General features: G+C 39.4%; 1 protein-coding gene across 4 annotated transcripts in view; it reads right to left on the bottom strand.

The window, feature by feature from the left end:
- Positions 1-13,884, bottom strand: part of klhdc8b (kelch domain containing 8B) — a 134,097-nt gene that overhangs the window by 18,941 nt on the left and 101,272 nt on the right. Inside the window, exons 8-9 of one of the 4 annotated variants that reach the window (XR_013300444.1) lie at positions 3,121-4,003; positions 2,962-3,046 (exon numbers count right to left, since the gene is read on the bottom strand). The exons of 1 other annotated variant lie outside the window; for it this stretch is intronic. The gene's annotated coding sequence lies outside the window, so the exon portion shown is untranslated. Of the gene's footprint in view, positions 1-1,798; positions 3,047-3,120; positions 4,004-13,884 lie in introns of those variants that run through there. 2 more of the 4 variants (XR_013300443.1, XR_013300449.1) reach the window with 2 other exon arrangements.

Genomic DNA, 13,884 nt, shown 5'->3' with positions numbered 1-13,884 from the left:
GTGTTTGTTGTCATATTTTTTATTGTAGTGGCTTCCGCCTTTCATTACCTTAGCTCAAACGCAGAGATTTTTTGTGGTCTACTTTTCTTTGGAAGCCTAAAGCTTCTGAGTGTTTTTTAGTTCATTCGTACTCTCCAAGCCTGCTTGACTCATTCTGCTGCGTAGTGCTGTCCCCAAATGACACCATTTTCCTCCGATACCATCTGCTACAATGTCTGGCAGCCACCTTTTTCTCTTCTTCAGCCATCGCCATCTGTTCTCCTGCGGTATTTAGAGCGAGTAGTTCTCTTCATTTCTTGCCAACCCAACGCTGTCTATTGTCAGGAGTCGTCGTACTGTTGTAAGACTATGCGTTGGCCTACTGTTCCCATTTGTTTCTTTAGCAGCCCCTGTTTTGACTTGAACACCTCACAGGTACCACAAGCGTGTTTGATTGACAGTTCATCGAATGAGAAGCAAATGTGAATCTTAGGGAGAGCTATCTCTACAAACGTAGTATGTACACGTAAAGTGTACACACCATGGAGTTATGGAACAAAAAGAATGTACTGTTAAGATAAAGCTGTTTAATTTCTCTACAACTAGGAGTTATGAGAGATCTGTCATATTTCAGGGATGAGAATCTGCTTTTTGCTGCTGATTCAAATTGGTATTGTTTAACCTTAGGGTTCACTGTGCTTTACTGCGAGCCATTCTGGTTGACTGAAGCAAAGCACGCGTGAAGATGTTTGTGTGAGAATCATTGTGAAACCCCACAGGAACTCAGGCATCCATGCATCGAAGCAGTGCGACTGACTGTATGCACATGCATTTTAAATAAGTACAGCAGACCAGGAAAGGCGCTCGTATTTATTATTATTTGTCATGTAATGCAATCTGACTTGTCAAATGAGCTTTGTGCTTAGAGGCCCTGTAATTCTGTAATTGTGGTATGTCCAACTATACCATTGCACATTCACAATGTTTGTGCACAAACATGTTTTCCCCTCTTGTACCCTGACCAACAAACAAACAAATAAACAAAACAGGTAAAGTCACACAAATATGGAATGTGATAGCAAACAACAACAACAACAAAATGAATTGACGAGGATTGACAGCTTGGAATCCAGAATCTCTGCAACAGATTCCCTGGACAGATTTAGCTCTCTTCTTGATGCCAGGAATACAGTAAAAAAGAGAACTTGGCTCGCGCCTAAGTATGAGAAGTAAATACTCGTGAATTGACACCAGTGCAGAGCTTGACTTCAGAGAGGCCTGGAAGATGTTAACATTTGGTAATTCAATGCCACCCATACTTGGTCAGGAGGGTCCCCTCCACATCAAACGTAATTTGTTTTATTATCAGACAGTGATTTGTGAAAATATGGATATATTGGCTACATGTTACCCAGACTTTTCTGAGGAGTCCATTATTTTCAATTTATGAAGAACATTGGTGGCAGTAAATAAAGCCATATTTATTAATTTTACCATAAATGTTTAAAATAAAATGACATGATTCACATTGTAAACGGATAAAATTTTATTCGTTTGTTTGTTCATTCATTCATACATTCATTTTCTAAACTGCTTATCCTCATAAGTGTTGTGGGTGTTAGAACCTATCCAAGCCAACTATAGGCAGTAAGCTGGAAACACCCTAAATTGGTGTGTGTATATATATATATATATATATATATATATATATATATATATATATATATATATATATATATATATATATATATATATATATATATAACTCAAGAGCCAAATTAGAGTTATGACTATACTTATTTAACCAGTGGGTCACAGATCCATTTTCTTTGTGTTTAGTGTCAGTCAATATTATAGCACAGGCATTCAAATATCCTTCTCGTACATCCACACGGAGCCTCATGGCTGTCTTAAGAACATTATCACTCCTAACGGAGTAATAGCCAATACTCAGTATGCTCACATTTCTTAAGCCTGTCATTTGTCTTTCTCTTCTCATCCTCCCACACCCGCTCCACTCTCCCATCCTTACACTTTATCATTTCCTCTTGTTTGGGGAGCACTTGCTGCAATGCCCTGTCCCTTTGGGAAATAAATGGGCTTTTAACTTTATGTGAGCTGTTCCCAAAATTTATGCAGGAGAGCATGAAACCATTGCCTTGGCCATATAATGTGATCTCTTTACTGGAACGACAAATCTGTCAAAATCATTACTACATTTATTGCAAGGTAATTATCGATTAGTGATGTTTGAAATTGTCAACCCAAACAATTCTAAAAAGCCAAGACATTTTTTAGTTTTCAGTTATACAAACGTGTCATCATAGAAAATCCATTTTTTATTGTGATGTTTGAAATTTTCCAAGCAAAAATGAAAATCATTCAAAATAGCTGACAACTCAATTTCAGAAGATTAGTTAATGAAGCGTTACACAATAGTTAGTCATCAATTATTATTAATGTAATGCTGCCAATGTTGCCATATGAGTTGTAAAGTACATCCAAACACTCACCCATGCTTAAGAGGAAAAAAAACATTTTTTTTCACTAAGCAAAGCATTTTTAATTGAAAACATAACAGTAAAATTAAAATCTGTAATTTGCTATACAACACCAACAACAAGACTATCAGGTCACTTGACAACGCAATCATATAAATCATATTGCCTAACCATTGCATAACCATTCTCCAGTATTCTATTTTTGCAATGGATCTGTGACATTGTATATTATGAGCTCACATAATAACCATAATGCCATTATTAGCTACGTATGAGAGTTGCTGTTAGTTTTGTAGGGTCTGTTAAGACAGTCATTTGGGGAGTTACTGTATATCTAAATGGGGATATGGCATAAATAATTTATGTTGAAATTAATATTAATTCACATATATGTTTAAATCCCATAATACAGCCACACATCAATTTCTGTTGTATCGGCTGGAAAGTAAAGTTGACAACCTTTAGCTTTTGAACTCATCACCTGAAATCGATTTTGGTCTGCCAAATGTTCAGCCTGCCATCAGTCAGATCATCTGGACCAGCCAAACATGTGTACTCGTTTCTACCTGTAACAGACAGCAGGCAACAAAAACATGTGTTTTTGTGTTTTGACTAAGGCAGATAGAGATATTTTCCAGACCTCTGCAGCCTGTGATTCAGAGGAAGGGTGACGTATAGTCTCGTGGTTCGGGGATGAAATCATTCCGTGGGTGAAAACTCTCCCAGGCGAGAAGATTGAGGGGAAAAAGGAACAGGAGATGTGGGTCAGAATGATGTGACACACTAGGCCAGACGTGGTTTTCCGGAAGGGTTTAAAAAACAAGTAGTGAAAGAAAAAATGTGTTGTGACTGGCCTGGAAACCACAAAAAAAATCACCGACAATGGCATGACACAAACTCACGATGAATGTAGTTGAGAAATATGTCAAAGTAGGAGTGGCTCCAAACAGCTGTGCAAGCTGTTATTCCTTCTGCCTGTTTATGCGATTGAAGAAGATCGGTTGGCAACCTCCACCCATTTATTTACTACTAGGCTTTTCCTCATTGGGGTTTTTGGTAAACTGGAGTCTAGCTCAGCTGACTAGCCAATCGCAGGGTATGCACAGTATGCCTATACACAAAGATTCACTCATGTATTGATACCATCAACCAATTTAGAGTCTTCAATGAACTGAACACAAAGGTCTTTGCTTTGGAGGAGGTAACAAAATACACATATATGGAGGAGGACAGGACAAGGTTCTCAGGGGAGGGGATAAAGCCTAGGAGGGGACACTTTACAGCTCTCCATTCATCACGAGTCGCTTTCTCCTCAAATCCTGATTAATGGACTCTGTTTTTTCATTCTGATTGTGCTAATGCGATTTCTGAATACGTGAATGCAAGGTTAACCTATGTCACGTTTAATGTATATTGGAGAAAATGTAAGTGACCACATTGATTACCTGCTCTTTCTCAAGGCGCTGACAAGCCTTTTGGGTTCAGTTTTTCTTCTTTGCAGGCACACACGTAACCAGCAAGAGCTTGTAGTAAGAAATGGCACAAGTGTTCCACATTAAAAGTTCATTAGGGATTGCTTGGTGTAGTTCCACTATTGAGACTCCTGACTTTTACTCTAAAACCTCAATAATCCCAGGGAGATGAACTCTAACTATGAGTTTCAATAGTGAAATTGATATCTATTTAAATTAGAGGGGAAAAAAATCATGAAGTCTTCACTACCTTAGACTATACTATGCAAAGAAATACATTGCATAGTCTAAGGTAGTGAAGACTTCATGATTTCATCGATAGATCCATGACGATCCGAATTTCTGGGTGTGGTTGGCCGCAGCAGCAAAGTGCAGCAGCAAATACTGTGAAATCACAACTGAACGACTCATTTCACATGGTGGCACTTCCCCCATCACACACGAAAACACATGGGCGGACACAAAGACTACACCCACAATGAGCATAAAATATGTTGAAACCATATTTTCTACATCCATAATGAAATCTGCACAGCAGTGTTTTCTTCTTTATATTAAAGACTTTTATAAGTGTTGATAGACAGGAATCCCACTGCAGGGTATGCACTCACACTCTTGCATACTAACATCCCTCTTAGCCACGCCCCTGTACTTATCATGCTTCCCCTTAACTACAGTTCAGTTTGCACAAATTATTAAAGAAAAAATTCTGTCAAATGCACAAGTCGAAACCAATACAAAACCGCACCAAACAACTATAAATCGAGGGCTTCGTACGAGCCCTGGCAAATACTGTCCTTTGTGAAGCAAAAATCCACTTGTGGGATTCAACGACGTAAGGACTGTAATGATAATTTTCCACCATGAATGCTGAGAATTATCCATTCAGATATTTGTTGGCAGGGTTTTGTTTATTTCCATGCTCTGTGACGATCTTCAAAGCTGCTCGTAGGATTCACTTGAAATATTTTATATTTTCTTTGGAGACTTATTCAAAGAGCTGCTTTGTAATCTGTGCAATCTCATCTTTTCATCCAACTCAAATCTGTGGCCAACATATCAGAAGTTCCTTTCTTATCTATGAAATAAATATTGTGAATAACTGGTTGAGTCACTTACGAGCTTGTAAGAATCTAGTAGACTTATTTGAAAAGTCATACACTTGTGCATTTAATAGATTATGAAGTTCTTTTGCACTAACATACTCCTGAAACCAATGTTATTTTTCGTCCTCCGTGTTTGTGAAGAGTTATAACGGAACTCTTTTTCATTCATTTATTTTCAAGACAAAACAAAACAGACTTTATTCCCCTAAATTTCTTGGTTGTTATTAATTTAGCATTGTACAAATTTGCTTCTAACATTTTAACTTAAAATTGAGTTTAAAAAAATGCAATTCAAGACCTGTATTTTCTTGCTATGCAATGACATCCTTCCAAAATTACAACTATTGACATTTTTGATGATGTTTATGCTTTGTAACATACGGTGGTAATAACCATTAACCAATACAAGGATGTCTTGTGACTGATCTTTTTTGTGCACCTCTATTAGGTATAAGAACTTTACTTCAAATGACATACCTACATGTGCCTCAGGACCCTTTCATTCGCGTGATTGTTAAAGTCCGCAAGGACACAAAACAGTCAAGCCAAGAACCACTTTTTAAAAAAATAAATTAAAAAAACACATTTCCGACAGACTTGCCTACTGATTCTAATTTTTCCTTATATGAGTTCTTTTTTAAAATATGCACATCCAGTTTAGGGTATGCACCGATCTTTCCAAAGTCAGCTCGAACCCTAATGAGGACAAATAGATAGTAGAAAAAGAATGGATGGACGATTCTCGGATGGCAAATGAAGTACAAATGTGCATAATTGATGAAGATAGGGAAAATTTGGACTGAAACTGTGGAAAACCTCTTCCCTCTAGTTATCGGTGCACTTAACTTACTCCCTATGAGGCATACAAATCCCCTAACCATAGGGAGGAAGGAATAACGAAAATGATCAGGCGGTAGGGTGGGTTAGTGGGCAAAGAAGAAAATAAAAAAGATAGCAGCAGCTTGAGGGAGACACATCCCTCTGGCATCAAGTGTATGTAAATCAGTTTACTCACTGCAGGGTTATTTGCCTAGATCTTTTGGTCCAACACATGAGATTCATCAAGAGGGGGTGGTGTGACTCGTGAAAAAGGGGGAGCGGGTGGGGTTTGCGGGGGAACATGCTCATCCCTTAATACGTACATCATTTCTATTTGTGCCAATCCCTTTTAAGTCGCTATACATGTGTCTTGGAATAAAGTTGAGAGAGGAAAAAACATTTGTGCCTGATGCAATGCCGGTGTAGATGGGAATTAATACCAATTTAGCAATTCTGTTTCCATTGTTGACCATTTACGGGTTAGCACGATGGATCTCAGTTCACAAATTACGCATATTAAACCCAACTGTAACAATGCCATTTTGCCTGAGGACAAGTCAAGACCAGTGTGCCCCATGCTGCCGTACCAGGCGAGATGCTCCAGACTGGCATGTATGAGTGCCTTTTCTTTTCCTCACTATGTTATTTATTGTATGTGGAACATAGTGACTTGTCTTTATGTATATATGCTTAATATAAATTCACAGCTATCTTGTAGAAAATTGCTCTGATCTCTTTCTGACATCATCCCTGCTCATTGCGTGACCTCCTTTAGTGTGCTATTTGACCTGTGCAGCACATTAATGAAGGGGAGGTATAAATGGTGCTAATCAGAAACATGTTCACGTTCCTGTTACACATGTCCATAGGATGTCCTCACCGAGAGCTTTAATCTATAGGGCATGTATGTGCGCATATAACATTCATATATCAACACATGCTTTAATTTGGCAGTGAAGGAGAATGTGATTGGACTTACAAAGAACTCCTTCAGGGCAAACCTTTTGCAGCTGCATTGACGAGCTCAAAAAAAGGTTTATACGCTTTTTTCTCACTATCTGTAGGCTTGAGGCGCTAAGAACTGCACGGACTAAGGATGGGCATGTAGTATCATTCCTGGTGTATGCTTTGGAGAGCGTGCATGCAAACTCATGTACATGTGGTGTTTTTCTGCTGATAGGTGCAGGTGATGGTCAGAGGGTAAATACCGAGGGGTAAAACAGATTGGGCGAGTGGAAGATGAGAGGGATGTGGACACACTGACATGCACGGTCCCTGGCGGGCAAAGAGCACATGCTTTTTTTCTGTGTGTCAGCTCCTCGAGGAAGAAGCCACCTGGTAATTCTTCACGCACTTGGCCACTGTCACGCTTCTATACAGGTTACACTGTGCTAAGGATTTGTAATGTATGGTCATTTGTGTGGGTGGCACGCCACTTGCCTTGTTGTCACAATGCATAATGTGCTATTCTTTTTATTCATCTATTTAAAAATACCACTGCATATGAGGCGTAGTACCGAACGCGAATGGTGCACCAAAACGGCTTATTTATTGCAAGGATCAATTGGCCTTGTTATTATTATTTTGCATTATTTATACTAAAGCAGCATGTACATTATTGAAAACATCAATTGTTTTTTTTTATCTCCATATTTTAAATTTCAGAGCATGTATTAACATTACATTTAAGGTAATGTGCTGTATTTTAAATCACACACGTATATATTTTATTGTACTTTTGGCAAAATTGCAAAATTGTCAAGATGGAAGCAACCACTGTTTTCATCCATCATGTGTCGGCATGGACGCATTTGCAGTTTGCTGACATCAGCCCCCCTTTGTCCCCCTTTACAACAACACACTTGATGAAATGTTTCAACCAAGGAAAGGCCAAGCACAAAAACTTAGTTTGGTCCGGCTTTTTGTGTATTTTTTATTTTTTTATGTGGCACCCATTCTCACAACCCATCGATAGGAAGAACTTTGAAAACGGTCAGCCTTTTGATGATCTTTTCAGTCAGCATTTCTGGATGATTGTCATGCTTCTACTCATAATGTTGGACAGTGCACTAGAAATCCTGCTACAGTTGTCAGATTGGGTTATGATGAAGGGATGAAAAGAAGTGGGGGTGGAGATGTACTGTAGCAATGAACGGGCGAGGGTAATAAGACTGCGACTGATGATGGCCAATTGAAGGGGGAGGGTCAATGAAGAAGGTATTGATGTGGGTGCCGAAAAGGGTGGGGGTTCCACGCAGGAAGTCCATAGATACATGTGTGTAAAATCACCTGATGGATGTGCTGTGGAGGATGGCTCTCGTGTAAATGAGGAGGTGGGGTTGATCAGTAAGTAGAAATGAAATGTTCAGTTGTTCTGTGTTGGCGTTAAATGGGACAACAGGCATTAATGGCAATTACTGATTTAATGGAAAAAGGAGGGGATTCATGCTTCAATGTTTTGCATTCAATCCTAAACAAATAATAGCAGCAGTCTAACTTGTTGAAAATACTGTACATTGTGGGAATAATATTTATAGACTACTAATCATAATGCTGGGCCACCTGATGATGCAGTGGTTCTTCAGCCTGACTTTGGTGCGGGCAGACTGGGTTCGATTCCCACTCCATGACGGTGTGTTTGTGAGCATGAGTGGTTGTCCATTTCATTGTGTGCCCTGCGATTGGCTGGCAACCAATTCAGGGTGTCCTCCGCCTGCTGCCCGTGGTTGGCTGGGATAACCTCCAGCACACCCTGCGACCCTTGTGTCGATCAGTGGTATAGATGATGAATAGATCAATGAATAATAATGCTACTAAGAAATTGCACATACTATATTAGTTTAACAGCAGATCATTACTAACATGGTTATATAAAAGAAAATGCCTGACAGGCATGTAAAAAAAAAATTCTGTACGATTGCTGTTGTTATCGTATTCTTCTAGATTGGTTTTAAATCTGCTTTGAAAATACGGAATACAGTGAATTAAAGTCTATCTCTTCAGAACAATATTTTGGATAACCCTTTGTTGCTTTGACTCCTCGCATGACATTTCACAGATATTATCTCATTTGAATGAGACATAATTTTTGCAGATATTGACAAAGTCCTAGGACCTTTAGGGGTTTAAATTATTGGGCTAGTATCGGCCAGAGTTATATGGTCTGACATTTCAACGGCTTTTGACTGCACCACGACACTGTTGTACGCAGCAAACACCCAACGATGCAGATGAATGTGACTGAAACTGATAATTGCAATGAATTACAGTCAATGACTCACACACACCCGGCCACTGACATGCAAATGTTTTCCACTTCCCTGCAAAGAAAGACTGTTACCTGTGGTAGTCATATACATAAGAAATTGAGGATTACCCTTTTATTTTTAACTACAACATTATGGCATGGCTGTTAAGAAGGAAATAGGTTTTCCTTGTGAATCAGGCTCTTTTGCACTTCCAGTGAAAAGGAAATCCTTTGGAAGTTATTCCAAGAAGGGCGGACCCACTGTCCCATGGCCAACGTCATGTTATTCAATTTCCTATAAAGGTATGTTGGCTAGTTTGGAAAGGGTGATGCAAGTATGACACTTCAGGAAAATAGAAGCTAAATTTAGTCAAGTGCTGACAATAAGTGGTGGCATCAAAATGAGTTGACGAGCCTGAATAGGTTTATTTGTTTACAACCACATAATAAACCAGAATAGCAACCAGTCTGTTCACATTCTTTCCGTAAACAAAAACATCTAGGAGAATGTGTGAGGAAAAAAGTCTTCTTAGTGGAAAAGATGCCATTATTTCCTGATTGGTACAGAGTATACAGGGGTCTCCAAACCATTCCTCAACAACCGCTGTGGTTCCTGTTTTTTCTTCAAACGGATCCAGCACAGACATAGGTTTCTTCTATATATTTGGCCCCTGGGTGATCACACTATCCATCTATTTACGTACTGCTCTTTTGTGTTAAACTTTAAGTAAGCTACAAATCCTATTAAATATTGTAGAACTGTTTAATGGTGGTACATGAAATTCTTTTAATTGTGTGAGGTTCAAATGAGGATAAAAAAATAGTTAGAGAACCACTGCTACAGATAGGTTTGATATTGCAAAGACGGCACCAAATATCTTCAGAAATTTACATGTTTTGCTTCCAGTCAGCTGCTTCCTGGTGTAGAGGTTCACTCGCCTGAGTTCATTGCGGGCAGATGTGGGCTCGATTCCCGCAGGTGGCGGTACGATTGAGATGGGCGGTATGGAAGATGAATGAATGAATGCTTCCAGTCAAGTAGCGTAACGAGGTTGCATGATGATGAGATTGATGTTGTAATTTCCTTCCCAGGAAATCAAATGGCATTTTTTTAGTGTCGTTACAGAGGAAGATTACTGTATGGCTGAAAGGAACACTGTTTGTGGAGCTGTCACTGGTGACTTTAAGAATTGAATGTGTCTATGAAGGTGTGTCTGTGATAATAACACTGCCATCTAAACACACATGCACGCACACGCATGCACATCACACACACACACACACACACACACACACACACACACACACACACACACACACACACACACACACACACACACACACACACACACACACACACACACACACACACACACACACACACACACACACACACACACACACACACACACATCAGGTCTGAGCAGCTCATCAGAGGACACCCGACTATATTGTCGCTCTAGGTTCACTCCTATCCTCGTGTAAAGTCTGAATGTGTGGCTTTCTGATACATCACACAACTAACAGAGTGAAAAATCCCCTGGCAAGAGTAAGATGGCCTTGCATTAATAACCATGAAAAATGTGTGCTACCTAAGCACTGGAATGACTATTTGGCATAGAAAATGCATGCCCCATGATTATTAATTGAAATATTTAAAGGCCATCTATAATAGTAACATTTTATATGTATATGTGTACTACAAAACATTGTAACTCTTCTAGAATAAATCATCAATTTAAAATGATGTTGAATTAGAAGAAAAATCATAGTAGGATTATGGTGTAGTAGTTATTTTTCATGGAATATTTTCCTACATATCTGATCTGATCATAAAACGTATTGGTTCTGTGCTGAATAAAGGTATAATTACATGTTGACCAATAATATTTTGTTCTTATGCCTGAAACACCACAATATATTATGTTTGGCTGCTAAAGCTGGTTAGAATTTAATGGTACATGGATACCAAGCAAAAATGAGGAAGTGATGTTTGTTTTAAGTCTGTGTGGTTCCCCACACTTCAAGTATGTTATTAACCAGCCACATTTGACAGGTGGCTTGCCAATGATATATGATTGCACTTGGCATCCCCTTTCTATTGTTTCAATGTTTACCTTGAGAAAGAGAAAAATGAGTTCCTGATATCTTGTGTTAAGATGATAGTCTGATATAATGTTGATAATGATGGGGTTATGACAGTGAATATTTTTTTTTCCTTTTTTAAATTTGGTTTAAAACTTCTGGTAAACAGAGAGCAGGAGGGGAAAAAAGAGTCTTTCATGGATTAAACCCATAATAAAACGTTCTGTAGAGTGGATAAGTGTTTTTTTTTAAAATATTTTATGGATACTATTACCTTTACACTTGTGTGACATTTAAGAAAGGTGGAGAATGGGTGAAGCGGCTTTCCTATGCAAATCACTATTGCAATATACTGCCATCATTCTTCATAAAGGTAAGAGTTTTGGCATCTTAACTTGCATTTGTACTTTAAAGTGTCATTCATCATTTTAAGTACTCCTACAATCCCAAACTACTGAATTAAATGTCTTACAAAACGAGGTTGTTTGGAAACAACAAAGGATGTATCCAATGTTCCCACGGTGTTAAAAAAACAAAATAATAGGATTTTTTTTCTTTTGGGAAAAACTTAGCAATTGTTTAGCTAGCTTAGTTAAAAAAATCAAGATGGTCGAAGCGTTCATGAAATAAAGTAAATGTTTCATTTTCTTTCGAAAGGTGTTGTGGTGTACTTGAGAGCGTTGAAGATTGCACACCCACCCTCAACCATTCATTCACACATTTATTAGGTAGGACGTGCAGGCCTGTATGGAAAAAAAAGTGTACGCCCACTCTGCTACAAAACTCACACTCCAGCTTCCGTCCAGTCACCATCATCCATCTTCTGGCAGATTAGACACTGCGACACATTGCACTTTGGGCTGCTGGTCCTATATTCACAAGCTGACCAATCACAGCTGTAGAGGAGCCGCATAACCGAAGGATCAAGACTGCCACTCACATATAACCTGCAACCTTCACCCTCCTGCTGATTTTATTTGAAAGATCACCTAACAATGTTTGGCAGCAACTTGAATTCACAACCTTGTGGAAATCTGCCTTCCTTTGATAACGTTGCCTTGGCTCTCCTCTATGAAATTACAAACGCCTGGTCTAAAACACTGGGCCACCAGTTACAGACTAGGAATGAAAATGGAGTCCTATGTGACCATGTCACTTGGCCTAGGAATGCGTCAGGAATACCCCAGAAGTGCTGGAATAACCGGTACCTAACCCGAGAAAAAGGATGGATGGATGAATTCATAGACATATACATGGATAAAACTCATCTCATCTCATCTTCTGAAGCACTTCATCCTCATTAGGGTCGTGGGGGGGGGGGGGGGGGGGGCGGGTGTTGGAGCCTATCCCAGCTGACTCTGGGCCATCAGTGGCCAGCCGATCACAGGGCACAAGGAGACGGACAACCATCCACACTCACACCCATACCTAGGGGCAATTTAGAGTGTCCAATCAGCCTACCATGCATGTTTTTGGAATGTGGGAGGAAACTGGAGTACCCAGAGGAAACTCACGCAGGCCCGGCGAGAACCTGCAAACTCCACACTGGTGGACGGACCTGGACTTGAACCCAGGACCCCACAGCTGTGAGGCCGACGCGCTAACCACTTGCTCCACCGGTCCGCCACATGGATAAATGTAATTATAATTTCAAATTTCCAACAATTGACACGGCAACACGCCACAGAGTGTCAACTCATATATGTATTTCATTCGACATCACCCACGGCATATTGGGAAAGACGACTGTTACAGGATATCTCTATAGGACTATAAGGAAAGAACATTAGAAAGCATTACAGACACATGTCGAACTAATTTATCATTCAAAATGACTTCCATTCTTCCTGCCTGCCTTTCACATAGAAGAAAAAGGAAGCGATACACTGGAACAATAAAGTGCTCTAGCATTATCCAGCTTTTGCATCCATGCGCCTACCTCCCACTATCCATTTAGTTTTTTTCTACATCACCACTTTCTCTTTCCACACATGTTCTCTCTGCACCTTTTATCATAAACACCGTACCTATTTGAGCTGCACATTTCTTTGACATGAAGAAACATTTGAAACATTTGATCATCTCTCTGCCTCCGAAAGAGACTTTCCGCAAACTTGCCACCTACGCTATAAAAAAATTCATTTGCTTACAGATGCAGAAAGCAGGGACTCAAATACGTTTCAACAATATTTATTATTTGTATTGTAGGGTTCAAGTAGGAACGAGTTGATGAGGAACAGGTTAGCTGGAAGAGATGAAACACAACAAAAGCAACCAACTGAAACATGACGGGGCAGATACAGCAAGCCTAACATCGGTTGTCACTTTACGCAACAGTGTAAAGTGAATAAATCTTGGTTTCGGTCATTTCTATATCAACTTTCAAATTCTTGAAGTATAGCTTTACTCTTGTAACATTACAGTCTGCCATTTTGCATCACAAATGATTGTGCCCCTTGAATCTTGGCTGCCATAAGTCTCTGTACAAATGTCTTAATGTGCAAAAAAAGAAGCCAATTTTGTCACTACAGTTAGCTGCACTTGACTTTGGTTGATCTTGCCTATGTGCTGATTTTGCTTCATGTTCTCTTGTTCTTCCGCCATAAGAAGCCAGTGTTTTCATTCTTGTCATTCTCATCCCTTTAATCCCTCCCTTCTTTTACACTGAACCTTCC

This window comes from Stigmatopora argus, chromosome 1 (genome assembly GCF_051989625.1).
Source record: "Stigmatopora argus isolate UIUO_Sarg chromosome 1, RoL_Sarg_1.0, whole genome shotgun sequence".
NCBI classification, from domain to species: domain Eukaryota; kingdom Metazoa; phylum Chordata; class Actinopteri; order Syngnathiformes; family Syngnathidae; genus Stigmatopora; species Stigmatopora argus.
The sequence above is the reverse complement of the archived record's forward strand: the minus strand, read 5'-3'. Positions and strand labels throughout refer to the sequence as shown.